This window comes from Haemaphysalis longicornis, unplaced genomic scaffold (genome assembly GCF_048455015.1).
Source record: "Haemaphysalis longicornis isolate Haplotype H1 unplaced genomic scaffold, Haemaphysalis longicornis Haplotype H1 scaffold_6, whole genome shotgun sequence".
NCBI classification, from domain to species: Eukaryota; Metazoa; Arthropoda; class Arachnida; order Ixodida; family Ixodidae; genus Haemaphysalis; species Haemaphysalis longicornis.
Window position 1 is genome coordinate 104,637,506 of NW_027526407.1, and position 18,350 is coordinate 104,655,855.

The window sequence follows — 18,350 nt, forward strand, 5'->3', positions numbered from 1 at the left end:
CGGCCACCCCCTTTGTCACCTGTGCCCTGTGGATTCGGTGGGGTTTGTTGGTTCTCTTGAGTCGACTCCCCATATCTTCTGACAGTGCACCCTAATTTAAGGGAACGGGTGACATTGTCGCTGGTGTGTTACGTGCAGGAATTTAGCATGCAAGCACATTTGAGTGGTGTCATGGACCTAATGAACTGCACAAACGGCTGAAGTTTCCTGAATATATATTGAGCACCATGGTGGCACTAAAATAGCCACCCATTCCTAATGCGAAGATGATTTCGGTTGTCTGTTAAGATGACTCAGCCTTCTCAAGTGAATGGCAAATCAAATGGATTACTATAGGATTACGCGGTGAGCGTACACCTTCGCCCGAAGCTTTGGCTATGTTCTCCACGTGTCTCCGAAATTGGCAGTCTCCACCTGCTTTCCGTATGGCCAATGGACGGCGCTACTCTGACAAATTGAGGCTCCAGTAATGAGCAGAGATAGCCAGTTCTCGCTCGGCAGAGGTTACTTCTGAGCCTGTCGCTGCATGCAGCAAACCTGATTAACTAAACAACAAGATTTCATACATTCGACGCTAGTTCTACCCTCAAATGATTGCGTACGGTCCAGAAAGACAGAACTTACTCCGGGAAGATTGTGGAGGTCGCCCTACAAAAATAGCAAAACCGAAGACCTGCGAAGGATTCGTTTAAAGTTCCAATCAGGCGGATGATGTTTTGACCGTTCTGGATAAGCTAGCAATTACCGGCCATAGGAGAAACGAAGATCTGTCAATGAACTGTTCCCCACACTTTATGCCTGAAAGACTTATTGTGTTCTGTAATTGTGGAAAATGACCCGGTCTGTACGTGTGAGTAGTTTGGGGATGACTGGCTTTCCAGCGTAACATGTTCGAAGAGTCATCAAAGATAAATGTTTGACGCCAGGCTTAGGTCCAAAATGGGAGTGTTGAACTTGGGAACACAAAGCCGCCCAGCCTAAATTCCTAATCAACTTAAGAGAGAAGAGATAAAACGTGCGGGATAAGACACATAATTGGGAAGAGCTCACGAATTCTTTAAACGTACAGCGTCAATGTAAGAACCTTTTCCTACCCCACAACACTTAAATAGGAGAGATCATGGCTTACTGAGGGAAAAATTGAGGCAACAAAGAATGCAACGTACTCGGTACATATCTTTCTACTATGTAGAAGTGTACATTATACGAGAACAATGGCGATCTGCATACGAGAAAAGTCGAACGCAGATGATAACGTTTTGACACTCTATTTAGAAATTGAACTGTGAACAGCCAAAAGGTAGGATTCTAAAGAAATTTCTATAAGATTTTCATTCGTAGCGGCTACCCAAGCAAAGATGTACACTCTTAGTGAGCACTAAAAGAGAGCACGTTTATACATCGCTTATTTCGATTATCGTCAAGGAATTTAACCGAAACCAACGAGTTTCCTAATCTTCATCCCCTCTGGTAGCGAAGGGGCCTTAGTTGGTGCTAGCTTTCATGCCTTTGTATCGCAGAGACGCGGAAAAGCAGCTTATACTTTCAGAGTCTACGGGTCAATCGAGTCACAGAAAGACAGACGGACGGACAGACAGACATACAGACAGACCAAAATTTCTGGGTTTAAGTAGCCCAAGAAAGACTATCGTCTTTAAAAATTGGATGACCTTGTACTCACTATGGTTAGACAGAAAACGACGAAGAAGTGACAGCTGTCGCACGTGGCGCGCGCAGTCCGCCAGCCGATGGACGTACTGAGTTTATTTTCGACACCTTCTACGAGATGGCGCTACCTGTCTGGAGCGCAACCACAACCTCTTTGCCGCAAAGACATCACAGCGGCCGCTGAAGGCAGCATAGGTTTCGCGAGTTGGTTGACCAGCTTTAGTCAGTATGTCGCGAATTCGCGACAACCGGCATTAAAGGGTTAGGGCTTCTTTTTTTTCCGTGAATAATTTTTTAGGACTCCCAATTATTCGGATTTATCGGCGGTTCCCGTCGAGTACCAAGAAAATGGGCGGCAACTGTATATCATTGTTAAGAATTTTCAATATATTCAATACTTGTGCATCTTACGCTGCGAATACTTTGTTATCATACCACAGTCTTTGTTTTGCGAGGAAACTAAGCCTCCCGCAGCACTGTGCTTGTCAGCAACTTTAATGTACATTACCGCCCCCCCAACTGCCCCCCCCCAACGTAGCAAAAAGCAACGCATCGATCGGTTTATATTCTTTAAGACACTTCAAAACAAAAGGCACAGCGAGTGTTTACAAATTACACCTTTTTCAGGTTTGAAGGGAATTTAAGAGATAAAAATTTAACAATCTTGCAAGCATTGTCCACGATGACCAAAAACCCCATAAGTACCGCACTAGAAAGAGGAAAAAATATATTGCACATTCTCACTGTTTAGTATCATGGATTGCGCTCTGCCGTGCCACAGAAGCGCTGAGAAAATAAAAAGTGGCCCAGTCGCATGCCCCCGCGCGAGGGACACGAGTAAATGCAGAGCATTGGGGGTGGTCACGTGGCATAGGTTGTGGTAGTTGGCGGTGGTAGTTGTAGTTGTTGTCGTACGGGTGCGTCGACGGCGCTTGAAGGCCAAGTACGACGAAATGTACGAGGCGTTGGAGCACGGGGAGTTTGCGAGCTTGGACGAGTTCGTGCGCGCCTTCGACGTGTGGTCCGGGGAGGAGTACTCGGAGATTCTGCGGGCTGGCGCGTCGCGTCCGTGCGTGCTTCAGGCGAGGACCCCCGCCGAGAAGCGCGTGAACCCGTTCAACCCGGGGATCGGAAGGGTTCTCGACTCCAACATGGACCTGCAGATCATCCTCGACCACTACGCGTGCGCGGCGTACGTCGTGGACTACGTCAACAAGGCCGACCGCGGCATCTCGTTCTCGTAACGCGGGGTCCGCCGCTCGCCGCTGACGTGTCGAAGCCGTGTCTAGCTCTCGATTCGATGGATCCGCAGTTCGACGCTGACGACTGGCGGCGGCCTTTTGTTCTCGACGCTCGGGATCGGCCGCTCGACGCTGACGCTTCGCCGCTGCCTTAGCGCGCGCATTACAGGGAGAGGAGGTAGCACCTGCTGCTGCAACGCCTCTTTCAGCGCCGGAGCACGCGCATGCGCGCCCGCACCTGTTGTTGAGAGCGGACAACGCCGAGGGACGACGGGTGACAGTGCGAGTTAAAGACACGCGAGGAGCAGCGGAGAGCAGGCGAGGAGGAGTGGGGGAGAGGGCGCACCTGGAACGGCTGTTGCGCACGCCGAGGCGCGCCAACGCCGACAACGCCGGGTGACATCGTGAGTTAAAGAAATGCTCTGCATTTAAAATGCCGTGTGAAATTACACACAGTACGTTTCTTCCGGAAACAATATTAAGCATTTCCACACGTTTCTCGTAAACCTGCATTGTATGTCGTTTACGCCTGTAAGAGAAGCGGAAAATACACCCTCTGATTTTTTTTATGTTCTACTCCAGGTGCGACATTATTCTGATAGTTGTTTTACTCTCCCGTTACATTTCATAGTACACATATTCTGGCGGGTTCTTGCAACATTCATTCAAGCACTAGAGTATTCAAAAATTGACCTGAATTATTTTTTCAGATGGTAGGCACGACTAATGTAATGCTGCTGACGTCTTCTCTCCCACTGGCGCCGGAGAGCTTTTACGTCGATACACGCGCGCCATGGCAGCGTCCTCACGCTTTACATCTGCCGCTGCATCTTTAGAGTCACCCCCATTTGTGGATTTTGGCGAACACACGAGGTATCTATAGGGGATAACGAAGAATCGCTGATGCCTATTTGACTTCTCGTAGACTTGTGGAAGCCAACAGGCCTATCAACATCCCTGAGTTACGTTTTGTCTTTGAAAGGTGCAAAGGCATTTGTGGCTACAAGCAGGTCTGACCCTTGCCCTGAACGTAAAAAGAGTACCCTGGCGGAAAGCATTCTTCCTTCATCGACCAATGCGTGGGGCGTGGACATAATGTTGGGCAAAAGGGGGTCGCAGCGCTTCGCAAAAGGACACGTGTTGATTGATTTAGGGCGCAAGATGGTGAATGGTTGACTTGGCCGCATTTAGTAGCCGTGAAAAGTGAGTCTGTGAAATCTGCACGAGATCATTGTGCGTCTAGGGCACACCTACGAAGCTTTCTGTAGCTAAGCCGAATATCTAGTCCTAACTGAGTACAGGCGATCTCTAAGACGGCAATGTTCTTTAGCCAATGCTTCTAAACAAGACCTAATATATTGCTCTAACTGAACTTTAATTTGCACTTTCTCAAGACGTCTTCGTGTATTGGCATCCGGCTTCGTCGCCTACACAGCCGAATTCCAAGAGTGAACGTTCCTTCGCTCTAAAACGTAATCCAAACCACCAATGTACTTGTGCTACTTACTGCAGGTAGGTCCACTCCGACATGTCTGCATGCACTAGTTTGCGCAAAAAATGCCAGAAACGCTGAAAATAAAACTTTCTTTTAATCTTGCTTCCACCCACTTACTCGCGTAGTTTACAGTGAACATTTGAAATTGCATGCAATGTAATTCTTTAGCGTGATCATACGACACATCAAAAACGATACAAAAGTTTTTGCGGGTACAGTGTAGATATATTTCCGGAGAGGGCAAAGTAGCTCTTTTCTGTTCTTTATTTTTGCGGTATTCGCAACATTGTGGACAGTAAATATCAATAATCGGCAAAACGCTAAATAAATGTTATATAACTAAATCGAAAATCCCAAGTGATTTGCTCCTAATTATATGCGGGCAGCATTATAGAAACAACCGTCACAAGTGTTTGTTTCTTTTACCAAGATGGCAGGCCATGCGTAGCCTCATAACCTGAAACAACATTCCGGCGTACCGTGGCTTCGCTCACTTTCTAAGTAATCGCTACACTAACCAAATACGGAGTTATACGGGGAAAAATTGTTTATGGTCACACTCTGTAATCAAATCCACTGGTCATTGGATACGAAACACTGTCAAAAATTTGCGTCATGGATCCGGATACCGGCGAGTGCGACGGGATCTTCTGCGACGGGCGTACTCTTAATAAATTATCCTATTTGTCATGAAATGGGACACGAACATGATTCAGAGCTGAGAAGTTTAAAATTCACGAGGTACAAAAACTAGAAAGAAGTATGAAAAATTAGTGAAAATACTAATGCGTCTCTTGATCACCCCCGCAGAGCTATCAGTAAATAAAACAGCCTAGAAAACCACCTGTAAACATAAAAAAATTGTGAAAGAACAACAACCAGGCGACTCTTTCGGTCCGCGCAATCATGGATGATTGGCGGTTAATACATTTACAGTTACATTGCGTAAATTAGCATATATTACCTAAGGTAATCTTTAAAAAACCGGGCATCTTGACGGGCTCTGAATAGGCGAAGTAAAAGATCCCAACTGCTACAATATTGCAGCAATGCATAACTGGCAAAGAACCAAAACAAAACAAGAAAATAAAACTTAAGGGTGCTTCGACATTCATGAAATCCGCTGCAACAGTGGACCTTACATCGTACGGTGGCTGCCACGTCCCGCATAGGCGGGGTTCTTCCAGAACGCCACTCTGCGCGTAATGTAGTACGTACTCGAAGCTCAACATCGTACGTCTGGTAATTCATCGGTGCACATAGAAGAGGTGGACGTGTGACAGGAGCCACAAGTTGAGATGAATTTCAGTTGCCTTAGTGAGATCATTGCGGTAGCACCATCTATCGGCTTATCGGGTTCCTTTCGCCTTCCACAGCCTTTATAGATACTCTTTTTAGTCTCGTTCTCCGCGCCCCGCCTAGGAGAGTAGGCAGCCTATCGCGATTCTCGCCGCTAGGGCGCTGCGTCTACGGGTTGCCTGCGGTTACGGTAGAGTGAACTAGAATAAAGGAGTGTCCCGAGCGGCGGCGCCGAGCCACTCCGGTTGGCGTCGACACCGCGAGGTGGCGCTACTGCGCCCTTTCGCAGCTGGTCTGGCGCAGTGAGACTGCGCGTCTGGCCTTGCACTGTTATGTTCTCGCGTTCTCTTTCGGTTTTCAAAGGCATTCAGAAGCTAAGCAAGATTCTAAACGACCAAACCTGATTTTTGCTTTACTTACTCCTGCTCCAGGTCGAGCACAATAACTCTGGCCTCGATGTGGTGGTCCGTTCTGGTTGCAGGCACCTTAGTTCCGCTATCCGTGATTTTGATTCACCTCGAGCTTTATATCTGGCGCGGACGCTTCTGAATGTCAATGAACTGTCACCTGTGTTCTCCGCAACACGCCGAATACTGCCTGACGAACAATAATTACTTACTTTTCGCGAACTGGCAGGTGTTCAGCATGGACCGTTAGGCCCTGCACAGGGCAGAGCATCGCGGTTCTAAAAACAGGTCATTGCCCATATAGCAGCATGTAAGAGCGACACATTTTTTAGCCGAGGTGTTGCAGTCAACTCTGATGTATTATTTATTCGGCGCATGTGCGCAAATAAGCACGTTGACCCCCCCCCCCCCCCCCCCTCAATCTCCTAAAAGGAAGTTTAGACGCGCCGCAAAGCACAGAAACGAAACTAACTTCTGCTTGCTTGCCAATATGCCATGGTATGGAATCTTTACGATTTTTCACAGATCAGAGGTGCTATCATGGCGAAAGGCAAATTATTTTGTAGTTGTTTCTTGTTATAATTACTAGAAAAAAAGAACAGAACCTAACTATTGTTACACTTACATGCAATGCTACATGTTAAACAAAGTTGTGTACAGCTAATGGCCCATCTTCACCTTTTTTAAACCCGATTGTAATTTTTATAATATACATACAGTGAACGAGATAGAACAGATTGCGTTTCAGTGTGCTGTCACAGGTTCTTTCGCAATTTGGTCCAGTACTACGGGCATTTACCTAGTTTAGCATACTTTGCAGATTGCCGTTTTTTTGCATTGCTTCTGCTGATGATTTTGAAGTAGAAGTGAATGCGGGTCGTGAGGTAAAACGCACCTCTGCCGCAACTGCCTTACAATGATCACTGCACCCAAGTTCACACTGCTGCTTAGCCTTCACCACACTCAAAATGTAAAGGATGCTATCCCAATGAAGCTCATCAAGAAGACTGAAGCATTCAGTGAACGCGTTCTCCATGTTTAGCACAAACCTGTGCAGAACGGCCTGTACACAAAGTGGAGCTCGCCCGGGCTTGTCCTAATAGTGAAAAATACGTTTCCCCATCCAGTCAGGATGCATCTGTTATTTCCCACACAATTCGACGGACAATGTAAATTATGTTCTCAACCAGGCACTCTAGGGAGTTCGCCAAGAACCCAGACCTCCCACCTCCTTTTCCTTCCCCTACTCCTGAGCAGTGAGAGATCCCGCTGTCCAGCTCCCTCCCTCCAGATCAACTTCTTCTGGTCGAGAGCTGCGGCGACAGCGCGGGCGCCCGGCGCGGCTGACCGGCTGCGAGATCGTGCACCAGCGCCACTAGCCACCCTAGCGGTTGTCGACGGCACGCGGCACGCCGAAAGCAACGCCGTCTCCGCCCGCTCGGGCCACTCCCCTATTCTAGTTCACTCTAGTTACGGGTTGCTGCGTTGCGGCAGCGTTCCGCCCTGGCATGTCGGGTTGTCAGCACTTCGGACTGCGTACTCCAAAAGATATCGCTGTTCTTGGAAGTTGCATAGCATTCATTTGCAGATATTCCCGTTCGCGATATTCTGAAACGAGCCGTATTTTGGAAGCAGTAATGCGGGCGCGCAGTAATTTTGAGTGGTAGCTCAAATATAAACATTCGCAGTATTTGAAATGAATGTTTGCGTAGCAGCGGCCGTCAGGTATGCACACGAATTCGCTTGCCGTGCCAAATGCCATAATGTATTGCAGCAAGACCATATTTCCTGCGATCCATGAACAAGTGTTTTGCTTACGATAGACCTCCGAGTAGGCCAGTTCAGAGCGTCATCAGCTAGGATCGAATTCTAGTTCAGAGGCTGCCAAACTAGCAACCATCCAGAGCAAAAATATATTGTTCCATGCGAAATTGTTACACCAAAATGTTTATTTTAACGAAATATCAGGCAGGGCTAGCACAAAACGTTTGTATCACGGTGCGGGACCTATGCGCGCACCTGTTTCTTCTGTAGGCCACATGAATCTGATATTTGTGGTTATACTTCGAATGCAAACTCGGTTTACATGATGATACAAGTGAGGTTAGGGATATATTTAAAAAAATGCGAACATGAAATCACCACAAATTCGTGAAATAAAATAACGAACATCATTTATAAATTTGGGCATTTTTGTAGTTGTTGTTTTGCTGTTTGCAGACTTACAAGAGGGTTTAGATAACAGTGACTACAAATTATTTAGCATAAATTGTATATTTGATTCAGGGACCATCATTTGTCGCTCTTTTGAAATTGTTTCCGCAATCGCGAAGAATGCACCAAAGTGAATATTTTGTTGAAAACAAGGCAGTGAATTTTAGGTTCCACAGGAATTCGGGCCTATTTTTTAAAAAATTGGTCTTGTTAATATATCACTGTAATCAAAAATTCATAAGTATGCTGTCAAATCCTTATTGAAAAATTAGAAGATGCTTACTTTATTTTCACAACGCCCATACTCATCTCACACTATCAAGGCCCAATTATTAACATAACCGCTGCCGCCACTGCTTCTTTTCAAGTATGCCACTGTCAAGTACTTTGATGTATCCAGGTGGAACATTTGCTGAGAAATGAGCATAGAATAAGCACATTCAATATTTGGTGGAGTGCTTACAGGTAGTGTGCAGTTGCCCGCATGCATTAAAATTTACGTCCCATAGGTTAATGAGAAAAATGGCATTGAAATCGAAAGAAAGGCTCAGATGGTAAGATACGGATTAGCACTCTATGGACGGGCCTCACAATAACTATTAAACATGCTAAACCCCAAAACAATAAGAATAGCACGCATCATTTTATATAGAACACGCATTTATGTAGAGAAAAAATGTTCATTCATGCATCAATTTGTAATGCCCTTTGTCGATAAATTATACATCTTCGGTGCCCTTTGTGAATATTATTTTTTGCACAACTTAAAAGTTGACAAGAAAAAACAAACACTTCTGCACCGTATTGAGAAATAGTTATTGTTTCATGTTTTTTTACTAATTCGGGGAGAAACATGCTCTTACTACCTACCATCTCTTTTCAACGAAGCTGAAGTACACGCTACAGCTTATGTCGAATTGTACGAACCACCCAAAATCTAACTTCATTAAAATGCTTTGTGCCTCTGCTTTTCGCTGATGCAAAATCCTTAATGAATTAGATGTACACCTGCACAATCAAAGTGCTTATGTCAATACCCAAGCGGGTTTATAGGACGTCTTGTACTAAACCGAAATTGTAAAAGTTCTCTGGTTATATTTTGCTAGTATTAGGAATTTTTTTCTTTCGTTTTTTAACGATTAGTTTGTGTAGTGGTAGTATAGTTTATTGTGAATCAAAAATACTTTATTCTTACTACCCGTTTGTACAACCGGATGTGAGGCAGGTTGGCATTGCTCAAAGCCCAGCCTGAGAAATAGAACACAGCTGGTTGAGGGTCACGAAATTATTCCGTCCGCGGGCGCACTGTTCAATGGCCCCGCAAACCGAACGGACTGAAACTGCAAGAATTTCGCACAGGTTTAAAGGCAAACGCAATAGAAAAGAATAAACTTGTAGGACAGACACGCATCTACAAGGCAACCATGAGCTGTTGTTCCCGGCGCAACCGGGGAACGCTGGCGCCGACACCGCGCAACCAGCGACCGCAGCGACCTTATAGCGCCTAGGAAGAATTCACGCCCGCTCTGGAAAAAGCAGTTCCGGAACGGAAAAAGTATTTGGAAGCGTAGACATGGCGTTAACCCACGGTCGCACTGAACATCCGTCGAGGATGGCAGCCGAAATGTTTTATCGCATAGTTTATGCGCTAGTCAATTAGGCTAGTGTTGTAGGCTAAACGGGCCCGGTTGTATTGCACATATATAAACAGAAGGCACTGTCTCGAAGGATGATTGGTCTCTGCCGACAGTGCCGCGTGCTTTGGAGTTGTGGCGAAATTGTTGCAAAGCGATTGTGACTGGCCACCGTCGCCAGGTCGTGTGGCCTGTTCTTGATTGATTTTGGCTGTCGGTTTAAAGCCGGACGCTTCACAGACGATGATGCGCGCCGTAGTGTAGGATCCGGATTAATTTTTTTTAACTCCGTGGGGTGTCGGCTATTTGATTACACATCAAATGGGAAGTTATGTCTTGCCTGTCCAAGAAGCCTTTATTTTGTTTCTGTACAAATTAGGCGAGTAGCGCTAACTTTCAAACTAGTGCGGCTTGTGTGAGTAGGCTTTTTAAAGGGTATTCTAATGCTTTTTCTATGTAGTTATATATGTGATTGTCTACTTATACAACAGCGTGATACAATGCCTTGTGAGGACGATGAGGGTGACCTCCATTCATCCACTTTTTTTCTGCGCGTCACCTTATCAGCGGTTACTACTTTTCAACGAGCAGCTCATGAAGTGTCAAGGCTGGCCAACGCCGGATGAACAGGCGGACGGAGCAAAATCTACAAGATGTGAGCCGTACCCGCATTCTCCGCCGCTTTTATGGTTTATAACATTCTCTGTTGCAGCGGCGTAAAACTTGTCCGCAGCGTTTTCCTAGATTGAGCAGCAGTAATAGTCAACATTAGCCCACAATGTTAATGCAATGCTTAACTTGATCCTGCTTCGCCATATTTATTTTTGGGAGGCCCTTCGGATAGTTGGGTCCTCTGTCTTGTTTTCTATCCTCCAGGTCAAAAAAGGCACTTAAGAATCTGTCATTTCAATTGAAGATTCGCGCTTACCATTGTCTTCTTTTCATTATTAAATACTCTCCGTTGACTTCCCGCCTGCAATCGCGCTTGTACTTTATCGCAACAACTTTTGATAGGGTTCGTGTGCCCAGCTGCTTACCCTCCTTACCTCACAACCTTATTTTACACCTTACCCTTCATTGCCCTTACGAGGCGAGGGCAATGGGGATAAGGTGTGAACAAAGTGCACTTATCAAAGAATCCAGCATTTTCTCGCACGTGGATGTCTAGACATCGACCCGTCCGCCTACACACTAAACTTTTTAACACCCTTTAAGGTGCTAAAAGGGTGCACTCAACATTTTGCACCCTTTCTGCACCTTTTAGTGACCAAAACATTGCTCCGGCACCCAATCATGAGGGTGCCACAAATTAAGGGGTGTAAATCTTAACATTTCTACACCCTTTAAGGTGCTAGAGGGGTGTACTGAACATTTTGCACCCTTTTTGCACCTTTCAAGCGCCCAAATATTGGTCGGGCAATTCAACAATGTTACGGCTATGTGCTGTAGCTTAAAGGCCAACTGCACTCAAATTTTTGTTTGTCCAAATTTGATCCAGATAAGTAGTCTGCTCTTAAAGTCACCATGGCGAAATCCTTAGCTCCGGTATTACAGAGCACGCCAGGTACTTTCGTTCAAAGCACCCCCGAGCAGACGACGTATGCACCTGGCGGTGAGTCGCCGAAACCAGTTCCGAGCGGCCTTGTGACGGAGGTTGGGGAACCTGTCCCGTGAAGCTCGCGCTTCTCTGGCGACTTGCATGGCGCTGCGCCGGCTGCAGGGATGCGCCGGCTGCAGGGATACACCAGCGCGCTGTACTGCCGTCATCATCACATGTTTAAAACTAACCGCATAGGTAGCAATATCCGCCTTTTTTTCTTCAATGCAATGAAAGAGGTTAGAATCCTACAAACTATTTTTACTTGAAAATATTTTTACTCAAGGGAAAACAAAGCGCGAAACGAGCAGTTGCCCTACATTTGTCACTTCTTTTGCACCTACCACAGAAAGAGATATTATAAATTCTTGACCATTTGCACTTCCCCGTCCAATATCGGCCATATTTGGGCTGCCCCAACGCCACCTTTTGACCTTTCCAAAAGTTTCACGACCTAACTAGAGTTGCTGTACGCGCAGGTATAAACATTTTGGCGTCTTTTGCCTCACTCGCTAAGTGAACCAAAATCAGCCTTTCTCATAGTAACAAATACATCCGCACAAATATCGGCCGTCCTCCTCGCGAAGTGCGAAAGCTAACGAAACTGCTTTTCTCCTAAACAATACACTAGATTTTTTGTTCAATTCTCAAGGGAAGTATTTACTAGTGGTAGAGTGGTAGATATAGTTCACTTGAAAGTAAAGTGTTTTCAGCAGCACATGCCTCTGGTGAAAGTAGAAAACAGTGCCACATATAGGAAACTTTTTTGTGTTTTAGTACATCATTTAGATGTGGAAGCTGGCTTATAGTTTCAGACCACTTTTTAAATTCGATTCTCGATGTGCAGCAAGGTGAAAAATACTGGGCCGATATTCACGAAGCTGTTTGTACCTAATGTATTGTAGAAATAGTGATTGATCTCCGCCTGCTTGCAATTTGTTCCCTTCAAACTGAGCGATGTGATTTCCGAGGCGCTGGCTAACGAAAGCTACTTTTCGATATCGTAGAAGCAGGTAGCCTTGTAAATCAGGGTCCGCTTTTTTACTCGCAATGCCAAGAATCGCCACTCCAGCAGTTATTCTGGTGGAAAAAAAATCACGCCATATCCACAGAATGAATTGCCAAGAAATTTAAAACTCATTGTATGTCGGGTTGCTTGTACCTGTGGACTTTTTTCAGTTTAAGGTAATAATGCGCTCCCTGGGTCCACCTTTAGTCAGCTAGACCCACTGAGCTATAGTGGTGTCAAGGATGTGGTGCTGGACTTGCACTAGGGATGTCCTGGGTTTGATTCCCATGTGGTTTGAACTCTTCCCAAAGTTTTGAACTCAATCCACTCTTTGCTCTCTTTGCACTGCCGGCCGATTTAGGAGCTGTTGTGCTAGTACAGACAGCGGATAGTGGCTTCTTAGTCAATGGGCCACTTATTGCTTTCGCGTTGATAAGGTACAGTTTTCAAGATTGTGTGTTACGGTCGGTTACACTTGCCACATTTAGGGTGCTTAAATCCGACCATGTGCAAATTGCAGGCCTGTGATAAATGGGTACAGGTGATTATCTAGATGCATAAAACTGCGCCTACTGTCAAGGCATGCCATGAATTTGTTGGTGGAATGGACATTTACAAACATGCATTCGCATGATTTCCACTGCAGCATAAAAAAATTGAGGTAAAAAAGGTGCATTGTAATAAAAGGTGCATTGTAATTTTGCAGCTCCAAAGTAGTACACTACATAAGACCAGCACTGCTTCCCCTTGTGGTGCTTTGGACGGCTCACAGCAAAGTCCACTAAGCATCAGAATCAGCTAGTGCTTGATGTAGTTGCTACACATATATTCCCTTTGAAACGGAAGCTGCTGGACACCAGATTTACCTACACTAATAACATTAGAATTGGGTTAGAAAAGTGAAATGAAATGGAAAGCTGTGGGTGAAAAGTATGATCAACATGACAATTCCAACAGGGACAAGACCACCTTGTTTTGGGAGCTTTACCCAAAAAGACCAAGGCACTTGGCAACGAAAGGAGCCCCAGCTTTTTGAAAACAGAGCAAGGCCTCACGGCTTATGGAGGGTGCTTCTCGTGGTAGAATATAACTGCCTGTCATCATGCGATTTTGACTGCCCAGGAGTCTTCACCACCACTGTGTTGACATTGAAGGAAGGTGACAGGAAAGTGTCCGCACTATTCCTGTTGACACTGGACAGATAAGAGCCAACATTACAACTAAACTAGTTTTCTGCACAAGAAAGAGGTCACTTTCTTGTTTTTCCAAAGCTAATAACATGCCCTTAAATAATCCATGCATGACATATGTTCATCACAGATGGGTTTGGGTGCACCAAATTATTTGTTATACGGAACCTTTTTTCCCCGCACTGAGCAGTGCGAACTCGGAGGAAGCAGTTTTATTTTGTGTAAGGCATTTCTAAGAGCAACGCAATCACTTTGTTCTCTGTCTACTTTACTCATACTATCAATTCGTAAATATATACCAGCAAATAGAAAACAAACAGAAAGAGAAACACAATTTAGTGCACGCGATATCCCCAGCTGTTCATTGCTTTGACACTTGCTGAAAGATTTGTAATGGTCAAGCTGGCATAGATCTGTAGATCGTTTGGTTTTGTTTTCACTGGCATTTCCAGTACACACGCTGCTGTCTTCATGGCTATCCACTGCTGTGTTAGAGTAAACACTCGTTTTAAATGTATGCAGAGAGAGAACGCGGCAGGGTATCTGAAGTATACCATCAATTATAAGCCAGGCAAGGGCGGGAACCCGTTAGGTCGTGAAAAGTGGCCTGCGAACATCAGTTCCCACTAGAATGGCAGGATGAGTGCTGCACGCAGGCTAGGGGCACCGTGACTGCAGTCAGGAGATGCTGCAAGAGAAAAATGAAACGTGAAGAATAAAACAACGTTCACGCAACAGTAAATAATCTACGTCGACTGAAAAGAAGGGCAAACGACAGAGAAGACCACACAAGCACTGCCCCTGCCCTGCGTTGTTACTGGGGGCGTTCCGCCTGCTTTGCATCAGTTATAGAACGCTGAGTGGTTCACTACTAAATATGAAAACACATAACGAAGTAACCATCCCTTGGCAGGCACTCCTGGCAAGCAAGAGTACTAGATGCAGGTAAGAGGTGCAAGAGGCTAAAGCAGCGTGTTACAACGCCCTCACGAACCACACGCGCACACGAAAACCTTGCCAACAGCGTTCTGTCACGCTCTAACTTCACGTATAGATCGCACAGCAAGTTCATTTTCGTTACAACATTAAGAGAGGTTAGCACAAGGCACGTTGCCTACAAAAATCGTATAGGATAACAAGTGATGTTAATGCCGCCACATTGAAGAAGAGACAAAAAAGAAGCGCCACGGGCGAGACGGGTTTCCGCGCCGTGCAACAAACCGCCAACAGCTTGCGATCGCCGACAGACGCGAACAGAGCAGCATAAACAGCAACAATAATGCAAGACGGTGAGAACGCGCCGTTAACAATTTCGTAAACGTCGCTAATATAACTGCCGCAAGCAGAAAGCACGCTTTACAGTAGGAGATATGCGAACTGATTGCAAACCCGCCAAAAAACACTCACCTGGTCGGCCGATGGTAACTGGCCGATGGTAACAGATAACTGCAAAGCTGTTGTGCCAGAAGACGCTGGAGCTGTTGAACGACGACTGACAGGGCGACAACCATCGCCAGTTTATGAATTCTTGCGTTGTCGAACGCGACTACTTGAATCGCTACGGCACGTACGCCGTGTATGCAGCACTCGGAAAAATGTAAACATACCGCGCGGGAACGCTGCGAGCAAACGTGACGTCACATCCGCCAAGCGATGCTCCTCACCCGCCCAAGAGGTTGGTTAATTCCTCTCCAGAAGGGCAGGTCCTGTTCCTTGCTTTCTATCACGCCGACATCTACCGCCCTCTTCCTAAACCCAAAGTAGCTCGTTTTCTCACACGTTCTCTCTTGAGAACCCCGCCGTGAAAACAAAACCAAAACAAACGTCAAAACCTCTTTACAATATCGGTATATATGTCAATTACTTTTATGTGTATTCACTTTTTGTGTTTAAAAACCTTAAATTTAAGTTATAAACACATTTCAGACTTTCAAAGCAGAAAGATAATTACCAAAATTACAGTACTAACACAATTTTCGTCAAACATAGAGGTGCTGCATTTGAAGTCTGGCAACTATCTCTTACTTTTTGTGTGTTTTTTCATGGCGTTTTGTGCCGAGTGGTTGGTGGCGTGATTTAACCTGTTTTATGTATTTCAAGCTTAAATCATAGTTATAGAAGCTTTATGGGTGATGTCTACCCTTCCAACCTACGCGTGTGTTGAACATGGGACCCCGGAAGAACGATCATCGCCGGATAAAGTACTGCGCGTCAAGAGTGGATGACATTGCATCAGAACAAAGCGTGTTCGTGTGTCCGCGAGATGAAGACGAGAGTGAAGGAGAATTGTACGTTGGAAACATCGTTTTTGCTCGGGTAAGTACGCATTTTTTATTATTCTGTATTTGGTTGGAACGAGTTCTGGTGTTTATGGGTCAGTAATTCGCTAGACCCCCACCTCGTTTGCTCTGAGAGCCTACGTGAGTTAGTATACTTGTTTGGCGCCCAGTCCACCGTTTCTGCAGAAGTCAGCATCAATTTACGCTTAAGCTAGACCTTGCTACGATGCTCGCGCTGTGGTACACGGCTGCTAATAATTTCACATCACGCAAGGCTCTTTAACACCGGGGCGTTTGTTTATGTGTCTCTCAAACAGTGCCTTTGCGGTTGCAGATCGCAGTCGCAATTTCGCGTGAGTGGCACAACGCTGTGATTAGTCCTCCCTCGTGAATACCCGCGGTATACCAAGAAATAACATGAACAGGAGGTTCCCTGGAAGTGCATGTGAAAAAGCGTACACTTGATTCTATGGCTGGCGTCTCGTAGGTGCTGTGAAATCTCCCCCCCCCCCTCTTTACACGAATTCCGTGCAGTGCGCTTCGCAGCTATTGCGCTCGCGAGACCGGCGACCGTACGCCTCGCGGTCTTCGGGCCGCGATATGTGTGCTGTTCTCGTGAAGCTCGACAACAGCGTCGTGAAATTGCCGTACTCGCTCGCCAACCCGCCCCGACAGCGTACGCGTCGACCGGGTGCTGACGGAGTTGTGCTGGAAGAAAAGCAGGCAAGAGATGAGGGCGCACGAGGTGTAGTTAAACAGATGAGAATTTACAAAGTGCAAGGGGGAGAAAATAGTATGCTAGGGCAGGAAACGGTGAGAGAGTTCGGGCCGCGCGCCAGCGAGCGAGTACGGTAATTTACGTTGCCGAGCTTCACGATTCCGGCACGAATATGACGACACCCGTCTGAGAGATCATAGAGGTGTAGAATTCACATACGTGCAAATTGAAGGTGAAATGCGTGCATGTGGCCTCGCAGGGAGTTATCATAGTCTCGGGATAGTGGGGGAGATTTCACAACGCCTACGAGGCGCCTGCCGATTCCGTCACAGTAGCTCTCGGGAAGTCTGGGGCTTGATATCAGAGGCATATGTATTGCTTAAATTAGTTTAAATTAGAGACTAACAAGAAAGCTGTAGGCACTCACTCAACTAGATTTATATTGGAGAATTGAACGTGCAGATACAAGTCAGACATTGAAATGGAGGAGCCTCGACTATCACACACCAGTTCCGATTGAAGGCAAGGGATACAGATGAGCTGCTATCGTGCGTTCCATGCAAATTAGCTCAGCAGTGAGCTTTGCATATATCATGCATACCCCACTCACAGTACCTGCGGGTCTAATAAATACACTCTTACTGTGACCTAAATTTCACTTGGGGTGTTCCGGGAATGTTCTTATTAGTGCCTTGGAGGTTACGGTCTTTAAACGATTAAAAATCTACTTGATGTAAGCATTCGTGCTTTGTGTGTGCTCTTCTTGTATTTCAACAAATGTCAGCACACTCACAGATTATGCACCTGCAGGTGCTGCTGCTGGCTGTCCTGGGTCAGCTGCCTTCCAGTCCAGTTTGAAAGGCTTGGCCAGGGCCTCCCTTGGCCAACTGACACTGCACCTGCTGTACCCAAGTACTGCCTGGCCTTTCATTGGTGCTCCGTACGCTTTGCCGCCAGGAATGGATGGTCATTCATCCATCATCTGGCCGCTTGGACCACCCGTTCAGAAGTCAGCGCATTTGCTCGACACATCGGTCCAGGCACTGCTGCCATATCGGTGCACCCACTGATTATGTACTTTCAGGTTAGTTATTGCATGTTGTGGAACCTGCCATGATGTATACCTGTTAGCAGTGCTGTGGCCTCTGATTATTTGAAACATTTTCATGAAGCAGTGCTGTGCGTATGGAGCATGTCACTGCTTAGCAGAGATATTGAAGAGAATCTGGGGCCGACGACTAAAGGGCAAGAAGAGAAATTGAACTGACTTTGAAGCAAGTATTCGTATGTAATCAAGCCAAGCTAACATTTAGGATCTTTCGATATGGTTTTAAACATGCAATACAAACTGGTCTACTTCAGATCATACTGGTATTAATCATACTATACTGAAAAGTACATCCCGCAGCCTGTAGAATTCTGACAGCGCTTTTTTCGTAGTCTCTCATGACAGGCACTATTCTCAATGGTTGGAAGATAGTCGAGGTAGCACCAATCTTTAAATCAGGAGACGGTACTTCACCATTAAATTTCCCTAACAAGCACCATATGCAACGTCGGGAAACATTTCATCCACTCTCAGGTCGCTAATTATTTATA